The following is a 12230-nucleotide window of genomic DNA, read 5'->3' on the forward strand; positions in this document are numbered from 1 at the left end:
TTCTGATGGAGTGTGGGCAGCTTGAAAGGCCCCTGCTGCACGTGTAGTGGTTTGCTGCTGCTGCTGCTGCTGCGACATCATTTTAATGAATTCACGCAGCGAGACTGTTAAGTGCTACAGCCTGTGCATTTTTAAGCACAATATTTGTCCACTTATTCTCGCAGATTTTTAGGTAAAATGTCTACAATCAACCTTTCTCTTAAGTTGCAACTCACATGCAACAAAATCGTAGTAGTCAGTCAAATGAAGGTATATATGACAATCGAGCCTCTGCAGCAGAAATCCAACAATCTCAGCTGGGTTTTTAAATGCCTCAGACTGGAAAAGGAAACCTGGTTTTGCTCATTGCTACAGGCCCTGTAGTAACACTGTATCTGTGTGTATCCTGTGAAAATGCATGGTGCTATCTACACTGTTTTCCTGCTTTCTCTCCACTGCTTCAAGGTTCAGCTCCAGCCTCTGGTGGACCTGAATAGCTTTAAGTGGGTAAAGGCTAAGAATGAAGAAGCTGGGAGGCCCATTCAACCAACCAGGAGTGTTTCAGTCTGCAGGAAGAGAAGGTGTGCAGCGTTTTTGTGGATTTTTTTTTTTTTAGCCTATGTGGTATTGATATGGAGGTATAGATAGTAGAACAGAGCAGCTGTTCAAATCAACTGCGTGTTAAATAACCAAGTCCAATCCCCTGCTTAATACTAACACCCACAACAAACAGACTAGCTCTCTCCACTGATGTAAACTGTAAATCTGATTAATTACTGTGAATATATAATTCTCTGTCTATCCCCGGCCCTCGTGCACAGACACTCGCGCACAGACAGTGCTGTACAGTATGAGGTGATTATGTGGCAATTACAGCAGTCACAGTGACAAAATGAAAGCTGATCCTTGGAGAAAAAATTGGAGAAAATGTCACTCCAACTTTTCAATCTATCCAGAGATTTCTCAGCTCTGAATATCAGCGTTCTCTTTTGATCATCACCACTGCTGCCTCTCTCCGATACACAGACGGATTATTCGCCCTAAATCTCCCAAATCCCTAATCCTATTTATCTCAACGCTACACAAAAAAGGTGCTCTCTTCCCACTGCTCAGCTTATGTGTACAGTATGGTTGTGAGTGCACTTGCATTTCTACATTTACGAGGACCGGTTCCGGACATGAGATAGCAGCATTTCAGGCTGTGCTCACATAGAAAATGCTGTTCAGATTTAAGTTTTAATGTAGAGGTACAATTTGGATGCATACTGCTTACAGTGACACAATACTGGGGCTCCATACTGTGTGATGGAGTGTCTGTGTATAGTAGTGATATAAATAAAACGCTGTGAAACCGACTTCATAATGCACATTTAGGTGAAGTAAATGAAAGCTAATTTCAACCGCTAATAGCAAAATAACTACTAACCAGCACTAACCGGTACCCAGCTGCCTATTTACACATTCAGGGAGCAGAGAACAGCACTCATCTGGACTCCTGTCTCTGGCCACCTGATGAATGTAAGTCCAGTATTCACTGTTCATTTAGCTGTTTTTGTTCTCTACCAACTCTCCACTAACTTGCCTGCTGTTAGGTGCTGAGCAGGGTGCGTGCAGGGGATTTATCGGAGCCTTTTGGTGAAAACAGCTGCCTGCAGGGGTGGAAAACGGTTGAGAGTTGGGTGATAATAGTCACTGTGAGCGACCCCTCTCACATTACATGTTACCATAAGATTACTGATTAGTGTTGTCACACAAGCACTCCGGCCCATATTTCTGATATTGTGGATAGTCTCGATTGGTCATTTAACCTCGATTGTATATTTAACCTTATGATTCTTCACTGAGTTTGTGGACATCACATAGACAGTAGAGCAGGAGAAGGAAGACCAGCTACGATACACCCAGGCTAAATTGAATTCACACAAATAGGAGCAGAGCAGGGGATAATGAGTGCTGCTGCCAGCATGAATAAAACTGGGCCTTTAAAACCATTACATCTTGTTATGCTGTCTTCAGTCCTCCTCCTCCTCCTCTTTTCCTTTCTCTACCTTTCTCTGCTCCTCCTCTCAGTCTCATTTATGTTTCCCTCCTGCCTCTGTTCTACCTTCCTCCAAAGCCTTCGTCTACAGAGATGTTTTTTTTTTCCTCCTTTCTCATTTCTTTTCTCTTTTCATCCCTACAGACCCCACACTCCCTCCCCGCCTCATCTTCCTCTTTGTTTTCCACAAGTTCCTGGTTATCTTCTATTTGGTAAACCGATTTTCTCTCCTACTCTCTCAGAAAATATACTCTCCTTTCCTCTCCTCTATCTCCCTTGAGCTTATTTCCTCTTTTCCTCATGTTTTTTTTTTTTTTGCCCCAACCTCCCCAGGTAGCCCACTGTGCTTTGCACCTGTGTCTATGTGTGTGTATGTTTGTGTGTGTGTGCTAATGAGCTTGGAGCTGTCTCCCTCCCAAGGTGAGGTGCCATGCTGAGGTGATCAGCACCGCTGGAGCTGCAGGTATCAACCACAAACACCTGCCAGGTTGAACACTACCACACACACACACACATGCGCGCACACACACACGCGCACACACACTAGAAGGAAATAATTTCCTCCCTCTGTCTCTCTCACTCTCATACACATATAAATACAGAATAAATCTTTACTTTCCTCTCTCACATACAAACAGTGTACAAATGCACACACATTAAATACGGTAGGTTTTTTTTCTCTCTCTCTCTCACTCACACACTCTCTCATACACACACACACACAACTGACTGCTGCACAAGGGCGATAGCACAACTCTGTCCTGTCAACATGCAGGATAATCAGCTGCTGGGGATTGTGGGTAAGCTGTAATAATCCCTCGCATGGAATATGGAAAGCATCAGAGAGTTATTCAATAGGACAGAGATAAAGGGGTGTGCATGTTTGTGTGTGTGTGTGTGTGTGTGTGTGTGTGTGTGTGTGTGCGCGAATGAGGTTCCATCTTTAATATGCATCTTCACCTGAAGCTGACTGTCAGTTGGAGTTATTGAAAAAAAAAAAAAAAATGCACATCCGTCGACACCAGCAGCTAAACATCAGCCCAGCCCCCTCCCGGAGAGGCTGCAGCTGTCTGAAATGTTCCCTGCCAGAGCCACTAAATCTTAATTAAGAATTACATCCTGAACAAGCCTCATTTAGTCAGAGAAGCACCAGAGGATAGTGCATCATATTTACCTGTCAGGAACCACAGAACAGAGCCTCCACACTCACATCTTCATCAACATGGTGTCACAGCGTTACAGTCAAATTATGATGTTAGTTAAAGAAAATCCGCCCATGTTCGTGTGCTGCATGTGGATCCTTTTTGTCCCTTTTGACCCCAGTGTCCCCTTTTTGATCTATCAAAGAAGAAGAAGAAGACGAATGTTGAAACATCTTTACACTGAAAGGGTTTATGGTATCACTGGATTGTCAGCAAAAATTAATTTCTTATTAGTCAGTGGTTCTTGGATGGAACTCTGTAGGAACCATTGTGTCTGAAAATAATCCTGTTTGTCCACAGGGTATTATACAGCTAGATTCAGGGGGGTGAAACTGTACTGGATTATTTATTATCTTACACATGTGATACTCTCAAACTTACATTTGGTGAGTGTACACTAAGGAAATATAATTCAAAGGTTCTTGCGCTTTAAATAAACCTTCGTCAGACTGAATCACATCAATGTATTGTACAGTGAAGTCTTATTTTTAACACCTCAACTATTAATATGTAATTATTATCCTGTAATTGGAAAACTAAATAACATGCAGTGACACACATATTTAATGTGGTTCTCAGTGTCTGATTAAGGTTAAATGAACAGTTCTCATCCATCTGCTGATATCCACAGTATAGTTTGTTTCCAATAATGTACAGTTGTGTTTCTCTCACTTTCATTATTGTGCATATGCATTGAAATCCCATCTTGTCCTCCTTGTAGATTACCTTTATCCACTGTTTACTTCTTGTGTTTACTTACAGCATGTACCAACATAAGCTCCGTCAATAATTGTGATTTATGAGTCTAAACTGAGCTCATCCACTCTCTCAGTTGTGGTGGAATTGATCTGAAAATTGGTGAGCGGTTTTCAGACACACAGCTCCAGGACTGTTTACCCCGAGGACTGGAAACTCATCATCTATTGATCAGCCAGTTGGTAGCTATAAACTAGGGTCCACTGATCAGAGACATTGATTACCTTTACCATGAATCATTCCAAATAACGCGAGGGAACACATGCATGCAACACAGGCTTTTCTTTCACTGAGAGTCTCACTTTTGATTCCAAATGCTGCATATAGAGTTCACAATTAGACTGAAAAAAAAAAAAAGGAATAAGAAACTTTCTCATCAATCTTCAGGATGCAAAGGAAATTAAAACTCGTTTGTCTCCTTTGGGTCATACTAATCCTCTATCTTTATTCTTTTAGCCTTGGCTCCCCGACTACACACACACTCAGAGGGCAACACACAAAATGCATAATTATGCCACAGGAAATAGCTAACAGCGGATACAGATCCTAAACGGTGTGGGTCCTCCCCAGAGTCCGGATTTTCAAGGGTTTTAATCAGTTAAATATGTGCGTGGCTACGTGGCTAATCTGCTGGTTAATCTCACTAACACTTTTTATGGGATTGCTCACTGCGGCAAGGATTACCGCACCACAGATCACAACCTGATTTCCATAATCCTCCTCTTCTGATAAAACTCTGTTTGTCCCCCATCCCGTCCTTTTGTCAGACTGTGAAACATCACCCATTTATTTCATTGATTTTTGGGTGTAGCTACTCGAAAGGCATTATTCTGTAGACTAACCCAGTGACTCATGCTCACAATCAAAGGGAAAAACAAACAAAAGAAGTGTGGATGAAATGACAACTGGGACATAAATGTAGAAGAGCTTTTAATGACAGTCTTCACCTCATCATAATTATAATCATATTGAAAGATAAACACCATATTCTAATTACTTTCTGTTGTTCTCTGGTTTCTTTTTTCCATCACTAAATGTGCAGAAAAGAAAAAGTTGCATCATGAATCACTATTTGTGAATAATGTCTGCTCTTTGATGATATCATCAGCATTTTTCACCTCTCAACTGATTTCTGCCATTGTAAATACTTTTAGTTACCTTTGTCCTTGTTGTCTGATGTTAATAGAAACATGAATAATTCTTAGATTCCAATGAGTCTGATCACACATGAAGTCAGCTCTCATCTGTATGAAAACTAAATTGGTGGCAATTTTTGCACGATTGTGTGTTTTTATGTCTGTTCTTCCAGTTTCCTTCTAAACCGTTCATCCCATCAGCTTCACACTGGGCGGTTGTATTGCAGAGGATTCAAGGAGGTGCAGTGTCAAGTTCAAGCTCTTGAGATCAATCGGACATATTTATAAGCAGAGATATTCAAAATTGTCTATCATATGAGCAGAATGTACTGATTTGGCCAATCTGTAGCATGAGGTATGCACCGGTCCATCTTGCCAACTGTGTCACACGTTGCTAAGTGCTGGAGTGGTTGAGGAATACAATTTTCGTATGCTGTCACTAAATTCACTTTTGTGAATATTGAGGCAAGAAATCAGGTGTGTAGATTTCAAGTGTTGGCAGTCTTACAAAAATGATTGACGAATCCAAAAAGTTCATTTACGTTTTTGGAGCTGAGAAGCTGCATAAGTGCTTACAGGGGTAGCTAGCTAGAAAGTCCCTCTCAGACGACCTTTTGCCCCACAGTCACACAGACCACAGACCATTTTTACACTGCTGTTATTCTGCCATTAGGTTTTTGACATATTTTATGGAACTTCTGTTGTTATTTCCACAGGGGAAATGTTCACAATAAGACCAAACCAGCATGGACATTGACATGAACAACAATATCATCAATTAACAAGTTTCATGAAAAGGCTCCCAGGTTGATTGAAGCAAGGATAACAAGGATAACATCAAGTTTCCAAAGAAACAGAAATACCTGAAGGACTTGCTCCAACTCCGGTTACATTTGCAGTGAAGTAACACAACAAAACGACAGTGAATCTGGTTCCTTCCAAAACTGTGAGCATGGTTAACAACATACCTGCTAAACATCAGCAAAGCATGTGAGCCTGTTAGCATGCTGACTGAAAACAGCTGATATGTTGGCAGCTTTTAAGCAGGCCTGCGTCCTCACAGAGCCGTTAGCATGGCTATGGATTCTTAATCTAGTGTGGACTTGGACTGGAGCTGTGTGTGTTAAACAGTGGTTTAATTTACACTCAAAAAATCAATGTTGAACAATTTATTTTTTGGGAAGTTATTTTTATTTCAAGCTGTATGTTATATTACTGTGTGTTTTTTGGTATCTGATTATCTTGATGATACAACAAACACACAAACTTTCAGTTTGTCTCCTTGAAAGCAGCATTCTGTATGTATGTATGTGTGTGTGTACGTGTGTGTGTGTGCGCAACATATTTACCAGTGTGATTTTTTTTTTTTTTTTTTTTTTATCTCTTGCTGTCTCTCTCCACTAGCCTCCATTTTCTGCTCCGAGGGTCCGGAGAATCCCCTCATGTGGAGAGAAGCTATGATAAAGTAAGCAGGAGAAAAGTGGGGGAGGGAAGAGGAGGAGGAGGAGGAGGAGGAGGAGAGGGGCAAAGAAAAAAATAAAAGGGGAGGAGGGGAGGTTTGGGGAAGGGGGGGTTAAGGACGTTGGAGACAGAGGAAGACTGTGAATTAGGCTGGGAGTTGAATATGATCAGGGGAGGAGAGACAGAAGAAAGGCTATCAGGAGGAGGAGAATGAGAGGAGAGAGGGAGGAAGGAGGAGGGGGGAGTTCAGACGTTCAGTGGTGATGGCGGTGGAAATGGGGCTTTAACTGTATTACACTCTGGCAGCTCCATCTCCATCACTTTGTGGGTGAGTGTGTAAGCTTGTGTGTTTACTTGAAGACCCTGCGCGCATAGGGGTGTGTGTGTGTGTGTGTGTGTGTGTGTGTGTGTGTGTGTGTGTAAATGTGTGTGTGTCAGTATCACGCCCGTGGGGCCTTTACGCTGTCAGTGCTCAGCATTAATCAGCCTCTATCTCTCTCCTGATCCATCTCCACCTCTATGTCTCCCCTGCTACTATCACTCACCCCCTCCCCCCCGCTCTCGCCTCTCTCCTCCTCCTCCACGTACGCTCGCCCTCACACCCACTCCTCCCTCTTTGCACAAACACACACACACACACAGTGTAGATTTGTGTATGTGTGTGAATCGATTCAGCCTCTGCCCTTTCTAAGCACTCTACAAGCACCATTGGCCTCTCACTCTCCACTGAGCAGCATCTGTTTCACACTCCACTACTGCTGTATGCCATATCACTCCATCTCCCTCTCTCTCTGGATTCATATGTCTCTCTGTCCTTCTCCGTCCTCTCTCTTTTGTCTTCTCGTGCCACCATTATTTTCACATACTGTTTTGGAAATCTGATTTCTTTCCATCCCTCTCTGTTTTCCCCTCTCCCCAATCCCCCACGCTCTATTGATTAACGCTCAGTTGAGCTGAGTGATAAATCCAAGAGTTTACAGTATATCGATACTAAGGGCTTAACTGTAGGTTTTGATGGCTTTTTGGTGGTATCCTAGATTTAAATAGCCCAATTGGTCAATGGCTTATGGTCTTCAGCTGACTAATACAGTCCATACGGATGGATGGGAAAGACTGCGGTCTAAGTTAAATGTCAGTTCAGTAAACATGTCATGTTACCTGCTTTAGGTCACTGTTGACCTTTTCAGGATTAAACCAGACCAATGACCTTTTCCCGAAGTGTTGATTGCCTAAACATGACCATGAAAAAGTTGCTTTCATTACTATATGAGAGGATATTGCAGGAAAAATAAATAAAATCAGTTAACATTTGGAAGATTTATTCAGTGGCAACTTGGCAGATTTGTTTAAATTGAAAAGGAACTTTATTGTTCATGTTGTTGAAAATTGGCTTTGGCTCATGTAAACAACAATAAAGTGCAGTATATATAGTATATAAACATCATTTCCAGGAGACAGGGTTGGAAAATACATCGCCATCAGTAACAGAAATGTGGAGTTTAAATTCATTGAAAAATGAGGCCAAAGCAGAAATGCTTGAGTTCAAAAAAGTTAAGCACAGCGTTGGTCTCAATAGCTAATTTTCTCGCTTATGACAACTGTACGAGGGGAGAATATTTATATAACTCATCTGTTTAAATTATGTTAAGGCTTAAAGTTATTCATCATTATGGTCACGGCCGACCGGTTTCAGCAACCAGACTTCAGTTGGCCTGCCATTTTTTGGATTAGTCAGACACTGCCAAGATGGAGACTGAGCTTGACGATGGCTCTTCAGAATCCTATAGGTGACGTCTTGAGATTATGTCAATGATTTATACAGTCCATGAACAAAACCAGTCACAACCACCAGTAACTCCTGCATGGCCCGCAAATGCTCACTACGTCACCAAACTTTCAGGCTAACTTGTGTTTGGCTATGCCAGTTTTTGGCATTGTCTGCTCCTGCTAAATAAAATTTAAGTCTCCATATTTGCAGTTATATTTGTAGGAACATTTGGGTTTATGGTCAACAAATCATCATGAGATTTATATTAGACCACTGAAAGCATTGGGAAATGAATACAGATAGTGATGGTTGCTCTTATATATCAGGACAACAGAACAGAAAGGCTTCCGTTCTGTTATCGTGGTGCTGTCAGGTAGGACTGACTCTGAATAAAGACAGTTAGTGTGCATCTCTAATTTCCCAGGGAGAGACCGCAAGATGGGCTGTGACTCACAGCTCAGAGAGGAGATAATTACTGTTTCCTCCTCACCTCTCCTCCCCCTCCATCCCCCCCTCGACTTTCTCTGTTTTTTTTTGTTTTTTTTTGCTGCTCTTCCTCTCCAGCTGAGTGATTACCCCTCATTAAAAATCAGAATAAAACATTGTTAGCGCAGATCGTTAGGGCGCTCTCTCCCGCCTTTCTCTCACCCACTACTCCGTCGTTAGCACTCAGCGCCGGCACTAAACGAGCGGCCTTTGAGGAATGTTATTCTAATTCCAATTAGCTCTTCAGGCTTGGAGGGAAGCCAAGTTGACGAGAAAAACACTAAAGCTACGGGCACGCGCGCCAATGAGAAGCAAATAAGGGGCATGCACACAGAAGAACAGGCACACACATAAACACACGCATGCACACACGCACGCACGCTTGAATCAAAGCACACACGCATACATGCATAAATACACTGAAGTGACGTGCATGCTAATTTTCCAGAGACCAAACACACACACACTCACACACACACACACACACACACACACACACACACACACACTCAAGTGACACACACTGAATACTCTGAGAATAGCAGCGGCTAATGGCTTTGGCAGCACTCTCACAGGGACCTGAAGAGCAATTAGGCTCCAAACTACACATTGTAAATCCCCTCTGATTACTGCGTGTGTGTGTGGTGTGTGTATGTGTGTGTGTGTTAAGCGCTGTTTATCTGCCACCAATTACCTCGTCCTGCCACAAGAGACGCTCACTGGATAAATGGAATCTATAAACACACACACACAGACACACACACACACAAGTTCGCTGAATGCACTCAGGTAAATGTGCACAGTCATACAGCCAGCAGGACACACACACACACACACACACACACACACATACACACACACTCAGAGTAGTTGTCTTATCAGTATATGTTGGTGTGACTGGAGGATTTAGTCACATGACCTGCAAGACAGGAGCAGCCAGGCGCCAAAACTAATTTCCACCTTCAAAGACTCCCTTATCTCCTCAGACGCTCTGTGTGTGTGTGTGTGTGTGTGTGTGTGTGTGTGTGTGTATATGTGTATGTGTATGTGTGTTTGTCTGCATATGTGTGTATGTGTGTGTGGCTGATGATCTGATGTCCTCTGACAGAAAGACTCCCAGCAAATCATGTATCACTGTCTCATCTGCATCAGGCATGCACACACACACACACGCACACACGCACACACGCACACACGCACACACGCACATATGTGTACAGACAAACACACCACTGGTTTATATGTGGAATGGGGACCAACATTTTTACCAGTATTTACGGGGACCGTCCTAACACACCCATCCACACACACACAGAAAGAAAGCAAGATAGGGGAAGACAGACAGATAGATGGACGCATCACAAGAAAGGACACAGACACACACACACACACGGATGCACACATATACAGAGCAGTGCAGGGGGAGGTGGAGACAGTAAGAGTGAGGGAATAGCAGATAGGGCAAGTGAAGGATGTGAAGCGTGGAAAGAGATGGTGGGAGAGATGGATTTAAAGAGGGAGGGAGACACAAAGATGAGCCACATCTGATTCACTGTCATATTTCTTTCGAACAACAGATAAAAAACCTTTGGCCCCGACAAAGCCAAAGTTCAGGAGATGTGGAGATGAAAAGACAACAATCTGTATTCCAACAGCTCGTGTTTCACAGACGCTTCTGGGGAAGCAACTCTTATCCGACCTGTGAAGGGAAATATCAAAGGTAGGCATGAGCAGAAAACAACCCGTTCAAAAACACCACACCTGGAGGTACGAGGTTTTCAAGCCACAGCAGAAGCAGCCGCGGCGGTGGTGTGTTGTATATTTCATAGTGCTCTTTTGAAGTTGTCCCTACATTTTCCACTGGCTCTTCAAAGGTCGAGACTGCAACTGCGTTTCATCATCCCACCCTCCTCCTCCCCGTCACACCACGACTTTCTCCCTCTCCTCACCACTCTCACTGATGTTTCACTCATGCTGTATTCTCTCTGTTCACCCCCTTCTTTTTCTTTCTCTCTCTCTGTCAGCAGTGATTTCTCTCAAATCAATTGAAATCAAATCATATTTAATGCTTGGTGACCGATCTGTGATGCTCAGAAGAGGCACAAAGAGAGCAGATACAGGGAGTCGAGAGGAGAAGAGCATGCGCCTCCCTGACCTACATGATAAACCACGAATCAAAACAGATCAGAGGAGGATATAATGTCTGTGTGTATGTGGGTGTGAAGGCGAGAAAACATATGCGATGTGCTTGTCATATGTGTGTATTATATATGTATGTATGTGTGTGTGTGTGTGTGTGTGTATATATGCTCATGTTTAAGTCAACATGTGTGTGCTTGATTCATCACTTCCAGTTGAATTGTTAATGTGAAAATATCTGCATGATGTAAAATAATTGCAAATGAGCTAATTGCTTATCAGGTGACTCAGAGTGACGACACCATCATTAGTTTTAATTGCCCTGCTAATGATACACACAAAGTCAGACAGGGGTGATAGTGTGCAATATACTATATGAGTGTGTGCAGGATATTCTTCATCTGTGTGTGTGTGTGTGTGTGTATGTGTGTGACCTATTTGTTCATGTGTGTCCTTGTGTGTGTGTGTGTGTGTGTGTGTGTGTGTGTGTGTGTGTGTGTGTGTGTGTGTGCATTGCTGTGTGCGATTTGTTGTCCACATCATATCCATTAGCATCCTCCTGACCTGGAGCTGTTCCAACCAATCAGATTTTAGTGTGCTGTCAGCAGGTGTCGTCAGCTCGCTGTGAGATTTATCAAAGTGACGGAGCGCACCGCACAGCACGACAGCAGCATTTATCTCTCTCTGTCTCCCTATTCTCTCTCACTCTGCACCACACACACACACACACACACACACACACACACACACACACACACATTGGAGCGCCACATGAGAATCACATCAGCATCACTTTATTTACTGCAGAAGCAAAAGATGCTCATGCTGAAAAAGAGAAATACTGACAAGTCATGTGCAGTGACATTAAAACAAACAGATGCACAATATGAAGATTATAAAAGTAACCAGTACAAGAAGAAGAGGAAGAGGAAGAGGAAGAGAAAAGAATGTAGCTCAGTGATTTACAAAAACGAGAAACAAAAAAATGGCTGAGAAAATAAGAAATAAATATTAGCGATGGGCAGGGATGAAAGCCAAAATTCTTGGGAGGGTGGGGGCACAATTAAAGCAGGGGGCATGTGGGTCCCTCAGAAAAAAAAAGAAAATGTGATTTTTATTCAAAGATTTGAGGGGGGATTATTTTAAAATATAACAATCAGTTTCTCAGTAATCTCCCACTTTATAATAGTGTGCATCTATTTAGAGATTCTCATGTCAATTATTTGTCCTGTCATGTTGTTGAAAAGGACACTCACTCGCTCACT

This window comes from Chaetodon auriga, chromosome 5 (genome assembly GCF_051107435.1).
Source record: "Chaetodon auriga isolate fChaAug3 chromosome 5, fChaAug3.hap1, whole genome shotgun sequence".
In the NCBI taxonomy this organism is placed as follows: domain Eukaryota; kingdom Metazoa; phylum Chordata; class Actinopteri; order Chaetodontiformes; family Chaetodontidae; genus Chaetodon; species Chaetodon auriga.